This window comes from Phocoena phocoena, chromosome 5 (genome assembly GCF_963924675.1).
Source record: "Phocoena phocoena chromosome 5, mPhoPho1.1, whole genome shotgun sequence".
Lineage (NCBI taxonomy): Eukaryota > Metazoa > Chordata > Mammalia > Artiodactyla > Phocoenidae > Phocoena > Phocoena phocoena.
This window is the reverse complement of record NC_089223.1, coordinates 82,646,505-82,659,566: the sequence shown is the minus strand read 5'-3', so window position 1 is coordinate 82,659,566 and position 13,062 is coordinate 82,646,505. Positions and strand designations below refer to the sequence as shown.

The 13,062-nt window shown below is 33.7% G+C and overlaps 1 protein-coding gene across 3 annotated transcripts in view; it reads left to right on the top strand.

Annotated features, from left to right (window-relative positions):
- PCDH7 (protocadherin 7) overlaps positions 1–13,062 on the top strand; it is a 416,390-nt gene that overhangs the window by 177,754 nt on the left and 225,574 nt on the right. The gene's annotated exons all lie outside the window — the stretch shown is intronic.

Genomic DNA, 13,062 nt, shown 5'->3' with positions numbered 1-13,062 from the left:
TGTTCTGGGAAATGTCTGCTACCAGTTATCGATACTGATTGTCACCTTGAAAGGTTTCTCTTCCCATTGATCAGCTGCAATATGTAAGTTTCTTGCTCAGCAGAGTATCTCTACTTTAGGGCTCTCTGTGGAACTAGGTGAAGATAATACATGCTATGTTTAGTTAATTCATAATCTGTCAATTAAGCAGTTGTTAAAAAACTGAAGTTAAATATTAAAAAAAACAGGCATGCCATGACTATTTTGTTTCCCCCAGAATACAAGAGTTAACTTAATTACATGGTTTGTTATTAAATTTATTTCTTGACACACATAATGTGTATAATGAGATCCAAGGGGCAGAAGCACTGGTGATTCAAAAACTTTAATAGACTATAATGAATTTCACAAACTATGGGAGTCAAACTGTTACAATTTTAGCACTTCTAAAGTGAAAATTAAGATATCAATGAAGGAAAAAAAAAGATATCAGTGAAGCAATGTGTACAAAATGTCAATGTATATAAAGCTGTGTGAAAAATAAAACGATCAGAGACTTGGAAAAGGTCATAAGGTTAAAAAAAGGAATAAAGTATTTTATTTTATATATGGCCCATGTATCTTCTAAATATGAAATGTAAACAGACTTAGAAAGCCAAATAGTAGTACTAATAATAAAATATGATGGTCTTATGATGTTATTGCTTTGTGGACTTGTTTATCCCTCATCCTTAAAAATGTGCATTTTCTATAAGCTTAAGAATTTGACCATTTTTCTCAAGGAGGTGGGAATTGAAATAAGTTGGTCTTGTGGCATTTAATATTGAAACAATATATGGCAAATATTGGATACTATTGGTTACATTTTCAAATTATGGCTAAAAATTAACCTCCAGTCAGTGTTTCTGAACACTTGCCCTTCTGTATAAGAATCACTTTTGAGTCCTCATGTTAGGGTCAAGTTGTGAGTATCGTCATTTCCCTAAAGAATCATGAGATGCCAACATGCTTACTTATTATTTATTTGGTGAATTTATTTTCCATTTTTCTTCTGAAAAGTTCAACTTTTAATACAAAGAATTCACCCTCCTAGAAAGTTTCTTCAATACACAAGTATAAAACAAAGAAGAAATAAGAAAGAAAGTAGCAGACAAGAGGCAATATCTACGAATATGGTAACTCCAGTTAGGCACCAATTAGGATTTATTAACTCTCCAGTATAGATGAGGCTATTCTTGAAAATCAAGACATTCATTATCTTTTTTTCTTTTTTTTAATGCTAGCATGGTGGGAAGAATTCATTTCTTCCAAGTTTATGGAATTTTTCTTGGTGACCGTTATCAGCTCCCTAAATCTTTGGCCTATGGACAAAATTTTGAGCTCAATTCACCATTATAATTTATAGAACACTTCATAATATAAAATCTGACTCACTTATAAGATCAAATTGGATTTTCATTGTATTTTAAATGGAGAGATTATCATTTATATTTACAGAAGTTGAATTCTGGCTCAGAAGAATTGTCAGTAGCCCAAGCTTGTTCAACTTCTAGTTAATATCAGGAAAACAAATTATGGTTTCCTGATTTGAAAGTCCGTGGGTTTCCCCAAATACAATATTAGTTATCTGATAAGAGAGGTCTGAAATGTAAATTTGAAGTGGTTTTCCCCACATGAATGAGTGGACAGAGACCTAGTCCACTTAACTTGGTTTTGTTTGGTATTGGTATTTTCACTGCATTAAAGGAATAACAAATGTGAAAATCAGGTTACAAAGATTATTTTAACATTTTTATAGTTACCAAACACTTTTAATATAAAATACATAACAATAGATTTGAGTGTTTTATAAAATAAGTACAGTTATTAGAATTAAATGCTGGTTCTCAATGCCCTACAAGTGGAGTGATCCAGGAATGGAACACCAGTTTAAATTTGAATGATGACTAACCTCTTTCATAAATGTGAAACCTAAGTCCAACTGCTTTACTTCCCTTTTCTTCCCATCTTATCTCAGGCTCCATGACCCACTATATAAGTTTCTTATTGCTGCTATAACAAATTACCAAGAATTAATGGCTTAAAACTATGCTTATTTTTTTACCTTCTAATTTTTGATGTCAGAAATCCAAAATGGGTCTTTCTGGGCTAAAATCAACATGAGGTAGTGTTTATGCTGGAGGCTCTAGAGGAAAATATGCTCCCCTCCTTACCTTTAATAGCTTCTAGAGGCCACCAGCATTCCTTGGAATGTGGCCCCTTTCTCTCCAGCACTCGAGAAGGTGAATACAGATCTCACATTGCATCACTCTGACCTCATTTTCCACCTTCCCTTTCTCCTTTTAATAAGCCTGTGATTACACCTGGCCCAGGCAGATAATCTAAAATAAATTCCCTATTTTAAGGTCAGTTGATTATCAAACTTAATTCTATCTGCAATCTTAAATTCCCCCTTGCGTGTAAAATCACCTAGTCATATGTTCCAGGGATTATGATGTGGACATCACCAAGGTCCACCTTTCTGCCTTCCAAAACCACTTTCACTGATTTTTCTGGAGTCGTTTGACTTGTATTAAGGAATGAAAATGAGCATATTGTGGGCATTGAATAGGCTATTCCTTAGGAACACTGGTAACTTTTCAACAAAGTACAGATAAAATAAAACAAGTAAACCGGCAGGGATGACAGAGGAAATGGGTTCACCGGGGTAGCAGAAATTTCACATAGGTAGCAGAAGATTCTGTCTTGAATCTAGTTGTGTTTCAGCTCAGTTTAATAATTAAATGCTTAAGTAACACTTCGGAACCTTGGTCCATTCGTCTGTCTTGACTCCTGTCAGACACTTAAATCCATCCATACCAGGAAAAGCTACTTAAGGACACAGACCTCCATTCCACAGAATATGAAAACCCAGTGTTTTAAAAATGCATGTAATTTCCCAAACAGATTTTACCAGGTGCAGTTTCGATGAAATGTCTGAGATAGAAAAGAAAAAAAGAGAAAAAATTCTGGAGCATCTGTTTGAGTGGATCCTAAAATGCAAGTTTTATTTTCATTCATTTCAGTATGGGAGAATTGATTCAGGTGTTTATGAGGCAGGCTCCTTGTCTGTGCTCCTAAACTTCTATGTATTTTAAGAGGTAACTTTTTAAAGGTTATTTTTTGTCCTTGTTGTTGTTTATTTGTTCATTTTTAGTGCTTTATAGTTGGAAACCTGGGCAGATCTTTTGGAGTTACACTGAGTTACACTTCAGTTCTTCAGCATTGCTCCTTGAACTGCTGCAGACTAACTCCAACTGCGTAGTTTAAGACACAGGTTTATCAACCTCATTCAGCTGCTTCTGGAACTGCATGGGTGTGTAGCGTAGTCATGCAAAGCAACTGAGAGGCTTGAGAACTGAGCTTTTGATGAATATCACAATAGCCAAAAGAAAAAAGGAGAAAGAAACCTTTGCTTATATTCTGTGAGTGCTTTTGTATGATTAATCTACACTTGTCCAACTGAGCTTAAGGCCTAAATTTGCAGCATGTAGATTTTTCAGCACAGTGGTAGGCACAAAGCAAGTGCTTAATAAGTCTTTGTTGGATTGAATATTATTGCAAAGATCATTTTTTTCTCATTCGTTGCCTGTCAGTATCTTTTCCTAACTAGGACTCCCTCTGCCTTCCTGTTTCTCTGTGCATGTAAACATAGAAACTTCCAAGGGACTGTGTAGGGTCTCAAATGAATTGGCAGGTGAAATCTAATCAATGGCTCAGCATGTTTTTACCACTCAGTTTCATACCAACCTTGCTAACCTCTGCTATTCGAAGCATACATTTAAGCGACGAATGAGATCTCACAGCCTCTAACCCACCGTAAGAACTCAACTGAACATTTTTTGGGGTTGAGTCAAAGAAGAAATCACAGAAGAGGTGGTTTCAGAGGGTAGGGAAGATTTAGATAAGCATATTCCATGGAGCTGACATTCCAGAGAATTTCTTTACTAGTTACAAACACCTCTCTCAAAGATGTTGTCATCTTTGTAGCTTTTCATCAAGGTAATTGACTGAAATGTTTGGTTGGTATACATATTTTTGTTCATGGTTCTCATTTCATGAGTGAATGCTCTTCAAGTTGCATTAATGTTTTCAAGACCATACAATGTACTAAAGAGTTTCTTAATGGGTGAGCAAAGACTACTTTAAAATCATGGATTTCAGCCATTTATTCACTTATTGAACAAACCTATCTTCTTATAGTTTCAAAGAATTAAAGAACTGGAAAGGATGTTAAATATCATTTGTTATAACTCCTTCCTTTTAAAGTTGAAGATGAAACTGAAAGATGGATCTTTCCACCAGATTTTACTCTTAGTATCAGAGCAAGTACTTGACTCCAAGTCTCCTGATTCTCCAGTTCAGAGTTATTTGCAAAAAAGGACAGTAAATATTAAAACAGGCTAACAAATGACAATTGAATCTAAACTATTTTCAAGGCACTGTTGAGGTATAATTGCTACACACTGTTTATGAGGACTTTACACACTGGTTGAAAAGTCCACAATAACTTGAAAAATGTTAATAAAATAGAAAAGTTGTATTTTTACATTTGATTTTTTACATTTCTATATGGTTGAAAACATTTTAAAACAGCATTTTATGAATTAGGAAAATTATATGAAATTCCAATTATTTCCATAAAAAATGTATTATTGGAACATGACCATTCTTATTCATTTATGTATCTTCAATGACTGTTTTTGCAGGACAATGTCAGAATGAGTAATTGTGGCAGAGACCTATGACCTACAAAGCCTAAAATATTTACTTTCTGGCCCTTCACAGAAAAAGTTTGCCAAATCCTCAACTAGGCTTAATGGAAACCAGCAAAAAGAGGAAAACTAGATCAAACAACGTGTCCACAAAATAAAGGACCCACAGTTTGTGTTTTAGAGCACAATATCTTTTTTAGAAGTTTTCAGAAAAAATGTTTGCCTATATTTACTAAGAGTTTTAGGCTTTCTCTCTTCTGTTTTCTGATATTTTTCATTAGAAAAAAAAATAGGAGACAAGCTTGTATTTTTAGGTTACAGTATTTCTTGCAGTAGTTTGAATATTAAATTCATTTTTTTTTTCATTTGCAAAATCAGAATATCAACATGACCCATGTGAAATGAATAGCTCCTATTCTGTCATTATTGTTCTTTTGCAATATTAAATTGTTTATGATCTAGTGGACTAAGAACTATAAAGTATAACCTGCATTCTTAGTTTCTGCAGGACAAATATACACAATAGTGTCAAATATGTAATTGCATGCAAGTCAAAAGAAATACAGTTATTTAACTTCTCCTTCCCCAAATGAGTGTTTTAATTAACCAATCCAAATGTCTCAGCATGTTTCTTTTTAATACCCTTTCATCTGCTATTGACTTGAAAGAAAGAAAGACAGTTTGAAGTACAGGACAACCTTAACATGTTAGAAAAGGAAGATGCCCCCCAAAAGTTAAAAGACCTCATTAAAGTTTATTTGTAGATTCTGCCAGACATATTCCAGCTAATGCACTATGGAATCCTAGATATGTTTGTTCACTAGCCACTGACACTGGTTGACAATGCTTGCAGATTAATCAAGTACCTGTTCATTTGCAAGGAAAGATCTCACTGTCTTAGATAGCTCCTCTTTAAAAGTAAAAAGCAAAAGCAGCACTCCTTATAATTCAGCAATCTTCTGCTCCATGACTGTTTCAGTGCTTTATGACTGACAAAGAGAGTCATTAGAAGTCTGTTTGATGGACATAACTAAGTGAATTGGAAAAAATAAAAAAACCTTTTCAGCCTATTCAGAAATAATTGATGTGACTGAGACAGCTGTATGTGAGTTCCAGATAAGGAGATGATTTATGGAGAAACTATTGAAGCTAAAAAGGAAGGTGCAAATTTAAAGTTTCCCATAAAGTTGTCTGTAAGACACAGAGCAGAGAGATTTAACCTGAAGTTCTTTCCAGAGGCATCATTAGAGTTCTATCCTCTTGCAGATGCAATCCTCATAAAAGTAGTTTCACTAGGGTGATGGACTCCAAGGGGAAACTTTCTACATTCTTAACCTGATGCTGTGTTTTCTCTTTTACTGTAAGCATTGTGTATAACAGGATATTCCTAAAGTTCAACTCTTTTCTTTTCCCTTTTCAAAAATTGAGCACTACTAACACACCATTGTAAAGCAATTATACCCCAATAAAGATGTTTAAAAAAAAAAAAAAATTGACCACTGCCCTATCAGAGAAAACAATCCATTATTATTGTACAGGTTGCAACTTAGAAGATTTTGATAATGCAGATGGAAGGCCAATATTTTTAAGTGTGTCTGATTATGGGTCTTAATATTTGCTTTTATGGTATGATGGTTACCTTTTAATCAATCTAACAATTAAGAATGGATAAAAATAAAATTTTCATTATTATCATATATTTGCAAATATGCATCTGGTCTTTATTGCTTTTCTTAGAGACTATAAATGAACTTTGTGACAAAGATTTTTTTTAAATAGGTAGCACTTGGAAATGTTAAACACATTTGACAATGATTGCATTCTGAAAACAGAATAACATATTACTGTTAATTTCAGAATGAATTTTCTTAAAGGTGTAGATTATAAATTGTATATGCTATTATATCAGTACTGTCAAAAAAGCAGGGCAGTTATATGGTTCTCTAAAATTAAAAAAAATTAAAAATGAATCTGCAATATAAAAAATGAAGCAGTATTAGATACTTTCTAGATATTAAAAAAAAAGACTTTTTAGTAAATTGTTCCAGTCCTCTAATGAATTTGAAATGTGTGGACTTAACTTTCTTTGAACTCTCTGAATAAGACCAGGATAAGATCTGGCTTCTACTCCATATTCGAAGTGGGGATTGTGATAACTTTGTATGTGACCTCTAAACCAGCTAGACTGCCTAGATTTAGGTTTACTGTTTGGTAGTCCACATTATCAATTGCTGAGATGAAATTTGATAGAAAAGAAGAATGAATCAAATGCTCATCACCTTTTCCCTTCATGAATGCCTCACCCCTTGCAATACTATCATTAGAACAAAAGCATTGTTTCTGTCATCCAGACATATTCTAAATCCCCTCCTCATCTATGCAGACTGTCTTTCTCTTGATCCCAAGTTTACCAATACACCATTTTAACTTATGTTCATGTTTTCCAAATTTTAAAAAATCCAAAATATTAATAAGTAAATGCATTTATTGAATATGTTACATTGTATAACCCCACAGCACCCAACTTAATCCTTATTTGCTATGCTTGCCTTTTCAAGGCTCTGAGGTTGATTTTATGTGGAAATGATCATGGCGATCACATGTCCCTCACCTTGGGCTCATCAGAATTCTCAATGAGGAGAGGAGGATAGGAAGACACAGCCATACTTATGGACTCCCACAGCATGAGGGAAAGAATAGAAGGGAGAAGACCTCTCCATTCACATCTGTATCCACTTCCCATGTGACCTCTAGATTTCTAGAACAGAAAGTGAATAAAATTATATAAAGAATGGATAAAGATTACATAAAGAATGGACTGATTCCCAGTCTATAGTAGTTTAAAGCAAAGTCAATTCTAATGCATTTTCATCAGCTGGGGCCTGGCATGAGGATGGAGATACATCCCACATCCCAGGGATTGGATATTATCCAGAGTTACCTTTGAATATATGTGTGTCTTCAAGTGAAAGTCTCTAGTGTGTCATAATGGAAACAAAAGATAATTGATGAATGTCATTCTTAAATAATTGAATATAAAAATATTCATGCTCAATAAAAATGATTAGATTCAAATAGTTTTTGAAAAATGTGGGTGTTACTGGATGTACCTATATGTTTTACAAATAACTTGCATGTAGAACAATAAAAACTTAGTGCATGAATTGGAAAATTAGGTCTGAAATTTCATATGAATTTTTAAAATTATATTTAGAAACTTTGTAAATTGCTGGGCCAGCTCTATATTTTCTTAAAAAAACAAAAAACAAAAAGCCTAAAACATAATGGGAGATAGCTCTAGTTATATAGCTGTGGCCTGAGGTATAATACCTTTTATAGTATATGTCTTTGAGCGAGCTTAAGGTTCTTCTGTATAAACCATCTCATTAATTCTCAGAGAATTTAAGTTAGTAAGGGGCAGGTATTATTTTCTGCATTTTACAGACCCTGAGCCTAAGGCACAAGAGCCAAGGGTCAGCTAAGTTGTCTGAGGTCAATGGGGAATCTATAATGTTGCTTGGAATAAATTTTTTTTCCTATTATTTCTAATATACAATATTTTTTCTCATTAAACACATACACACACACACGCATACACACACACAAATCATACATGCAGTTCCTCAATGAGTTTTATTGTTTACCTTGCCTTTGTGATTTTATTCTTAATTTCATTTTTCTATTAATTCTAGTTAGTTTACTTCCAGTCTCTGATTTCTTTCATTCCTCGACAACCTTATGTTATTAGGCATGTTTTTGCTTGCCCTTTTTGTTGCATCTTCAACTATTTACCCTAAAGCAAAACTTTTTCAATAACAATGAAAAAAGACAAAAAAAAATAAAGATTTTACACAAATCTTTTTTTTCTTTTAACTGCTACCTCACATCTCTCATACCATATTTTAAAAATTAGTAGTCTGTCCCCACTTTCTCCATTTCTCCATATATTTACAAGTGGGTCTTTTACTTCCTCTGGCTTAATCTCCTAGAATTGTTCCCCAGAGTTCAGAGATTTTTTAGCAAAAATGCCCTTCTAATGGATGAATCCAATGGACCTTTGGTAATCAGCATTCTTCTCAAAATCTCTGATGGCTTTGATCACATAAGATTTTATTCTCTTTCCTGAAATTAACCTTCCTTGGCTTCTGAGTTTCAAAAATGACCTGGTTTTCTTACTCACCCTATTTTTTATCCTTTGCTGCTGGTCCCAGATATGAAATCTATTATCAGCCTTCAAATATGTATTATCTATCAAAATTATTTTAGAGATCTTGACCCAGAAACCCCTCCTTTGCCTGCCCTAAATTCCTAAGCAGGTTTCATGGCATTTTGGGGGTACCTTTATTTTATTGGAAACTTAATCATATTATATTTTGTCTGTTTTTATATAAGATTTTGAGTTTCTTAAATGTGTAGAATTATTGTTGGAACATCCTTGAAACCCTGGGACATAACGGGACAAAACAAGTGTAGGTATAACAACTAGATCCAGTCAGCCACACAGCTTTGCTTTATAGTGGCCTTGCTGGCCATTCTTTTTGCTGTTCCCTCATTCTTTCTTAGCATAATCCTCTGCCCTCAACATTTTTTCTTCCTTCTCTTTTGCAGGGAATTGTCAGATCATGTCTTTAATCTCACCCCTTTAATTAGATCATTTATTTGCCTAATAAAATCTTTGATTTCCACTCCCTCTTGTTTATAATTCTCACACATGTCCCATGCACAATTTTTGGAACAATTTTCTTGGACACTTCTTCCTTGCATTACTTACTCAATTTTCAAACACATTGTCATAGTTTCAAAGATCTGGGAAGCTGACACTCGTCCTCAAGCTCTTCTGCTTTTTCCTGTTTTGTATAGACCAGCTTGCCTTTCCAAGACATGAAGTCATTTATCATCCTAGACAGAAAAATAGAAAGCTCAGACACCTCAGGTCACTAAATATCTTCATATTATACTTTTGCATCCCAAGATGAAATCATGGTTCTGTTGACTCTCCAGGGAAATTTTATGAACACTTAGGGGACCAGCTTGCTTCCTGAAGCAGTTTAGTCTTTTTGACCAAATAGTCTTTTGACTGTAGGGTTTCTCCTTCCTCTCTGTGCCTCTTCATCACCTGGAGAGATTTTAGAAATGATTGATATCCAGTTCCACCCTGAATGCTGATTCACTGGGTTTAAGCTGAGGCCAGATATTTGCATTGTGTTTTCTCAGAAGTACTCTGGATGATTCTGAGGCACATCTAGGTTTAGGAATCATCACTTAAACCACTCTGCTTCAGAGTATCAGTCATTAACAAAGTGACAGTTACATATACAATGCAAACTCATTCTCTCTGTCACACAGTCAACACATTGCTTACATTTCTGGTTTAGTCAATATATCTGGACTATGTAAATAATATGAATTTCTGTGTCATAACTTCTGCCATAAAACCTATCTTCTCAATAGACCCAACCCAATGATGAAGGATAGTGTGTAAATACTTGTCTGTCTCCCGAAATATCTGCCTATCTATTTACCTATCTATCTAAATCTACATGTGTGATTTATTACTAGAATTAAACTTAATTCTTGCATTAATGGGTTCTCTTTCAGAATTCAGAATTCTGTACCAATTTGGTTCACATTACCAACTTAAATAGTTTGTCACAAGATTTTATTTACTTAAATTTATCAAAATAAAGTTTAAGAGGTAGTAATGTAATGTTTATATTGTATGTAGAGCTCTAATGGGATATTTTTACGTGTAGATAAAAATGATAGATGGAGTATTTTATGACCCATTGTGTGATATTCTTTATTCTAGATTTTTATTATGAATCATTTTCCACTCATTTAGATATTATTTTAAATGAAAAAGCTTTTTATAAAAAGGAATTATTAATAGATCTAAGCATTTGCTAGTATATATATTGATCTTAGCATTTTAAAATTACAACATTTTCCTTCCATCGTTAAATGTAATGTGTAACCTACAATAATTCATGGGGATCAATATATTCACAGTTAAAATAGGGTACGGAATCAAGAAAATAAAATGCACAGATTCAGGGCTTCCCTGGTGGTGCAGTGGTTAAGAATCCTCCTGCCAATGCAGGGGACACGGGTTCGAGCCTTGGTCCAGGAAGATCCCACATGCCGCAGAGCAACTAAGCACTTGCGCCACAACTACTGAGCCTGCGCTCTAGACCCCGTGAGCCACAACTACTGAGCCCGCATGCTGCAACTACTGAAGCCTGCACGCCTAGAGCCCCTGCTCCACAACAAAGAGAAGCCACCGCAATGAGAAGCCCACACACTGCAACCAAGAGTAACCCCCACTCGCCACAAATAGAGAAAGCCTGCGTGCAGCAACGAAAACCCAATGCAGCCAAAAATAAATAAATAAAATAAGTTTAAAAAATGCACAGATTCACAGTAGTTATTACATAATACATAATAGAAAAATAATTATTTTATTTTTGACATTTTGCATTGCAAACATAGACTATCACCTGTCTCTGCTATTCTATAATTACTTTTGGTAAAAGTAGCATTTAAGCACAGATTCTGAGGTTTCTACCTTTGTTCAAACATCATCCTCTTTTCTATTTTTATATCAAGATGGAACATTATCTCTCATAATTTCTTATTTCTCTTTGTCAATTTATTAGCATAATTTATGTATTTCTGTATTCATTTTGAACTTTCTCCTTGCATTAGTGGACTGATTCTAAAAGATTTGAGAATCATTAAAATAGAATTAAAAATAACATTTGACCCTCCTTTTTCTTTTTGTATGTTTTTCTTAACCCACTGCTATGTCTTGAAGTGATAATATGTTTTCATGACTCTTGGCATCCTTTCCTAAATTCAACATTGTCATTAACATTTTATTGTTCGGTAGTATTTGCTGAGTATCTTCTGTGTGCAGAACAGTATAGTTTTAGGAGACTGTCACTGGTCTTACTTCTGAGTGAGACCAAACATAAAACAATTCACAGAGAGTCTGCAGTCAGTCGGGAGTAATAAATAGAAAAAAAAGAAAATATGCACACATAAGATAAAGCATGGGAAATACAAACTGATTTCTATGTTTATTAAGAAATAAGGTAAAATATCACAATCATACTACTGTAAAGCAATATGAGAATTATTAGTGAAATAAGGAAAATGTTTCTAGAGATTTAGTTGCCAGTAAATTTTGGCCCATGGTGTGCATGCTGTTTGTACTAGAAATACTTCGTAATTGTTTTAAAAATCTGCAGTCCCAATTCAGTGAAACATTATAAAGAAGAGAATGTGCCTTAAATGTTTTCCCTTTGTAAGTTTGATTTTGAATTAAATTAAAACGATTTTATAAAGACTGTATACTCCAAGTATGTACATGGAAGGAGAGGTACTGGGTTAGAAATACGAGCAAGACAATATTCCTGACCAATCTTCTCTATGAGACAAAATAAAGGGAAGATTTGTGGAACCATGTGTTTGTCTTTAGTAAAACCAATTTATAAATTTGGGGGAAATGTCACAATCTTCTTAGCTTTCCCATTAATAACCTACCATATGTAGATAATCCTTAACATTTTAAAAATTCTACTGGTCCCAGTTGTGATTAGTGATTTCTACCAATAGTATTCAAGTTCTAAAAGTACAAAAAAGCTTCTTTACCTTTCTCACTACTCTGGCAACATTAGTTTTATACTTTATATTAGAAGGAACCAGTCTGAGTTATAGGTGCAAAAATCTGTACATTTATGCCACTTTTAAATCATACAAGAGCTTAATGAATACAACTATTGCCAAGAATAATCTCCAACAAATATTGCAGAACCTTTTTATATTTTTTTCCCAAAATATTATGTGTACATAGCCCTGACAATGTATGGCATTAATTTGTTCCCTTAATGAGCCTAAAATGTTTTATTTTGTAGTTATGATAACCTTTAAATTCCATATATATTAAGTATTCTATCCAGCCAACATTAGTAACAGTAAATTGTGATGTCCAATTGGGTAAAGATTTGCATCATACTTTAAATACAACTTAAAGACTGTACATGATGTTACTTTTTTGAGCAAATTGTGATTAGTCATAGTAAAAGCACATACAATTAAAAATTTTGGTTTATTTTGAATTCCCTGGCTCAGGAATTTTTTGTTTATTATTTCAATACTACCCTTACACTTTCAGGGTCAATAGGTAATATATTTAAGATGAATGAAGTAAGAAATATATTCCGATTTCCTAGCACTACATTTAAATTCCTGTTTATCAGCTGTACCTTTAGTAGTTTGTCAACTGCCAAAACACTCAGTTTTAAACCATTTGCCTTATGGACAAAGT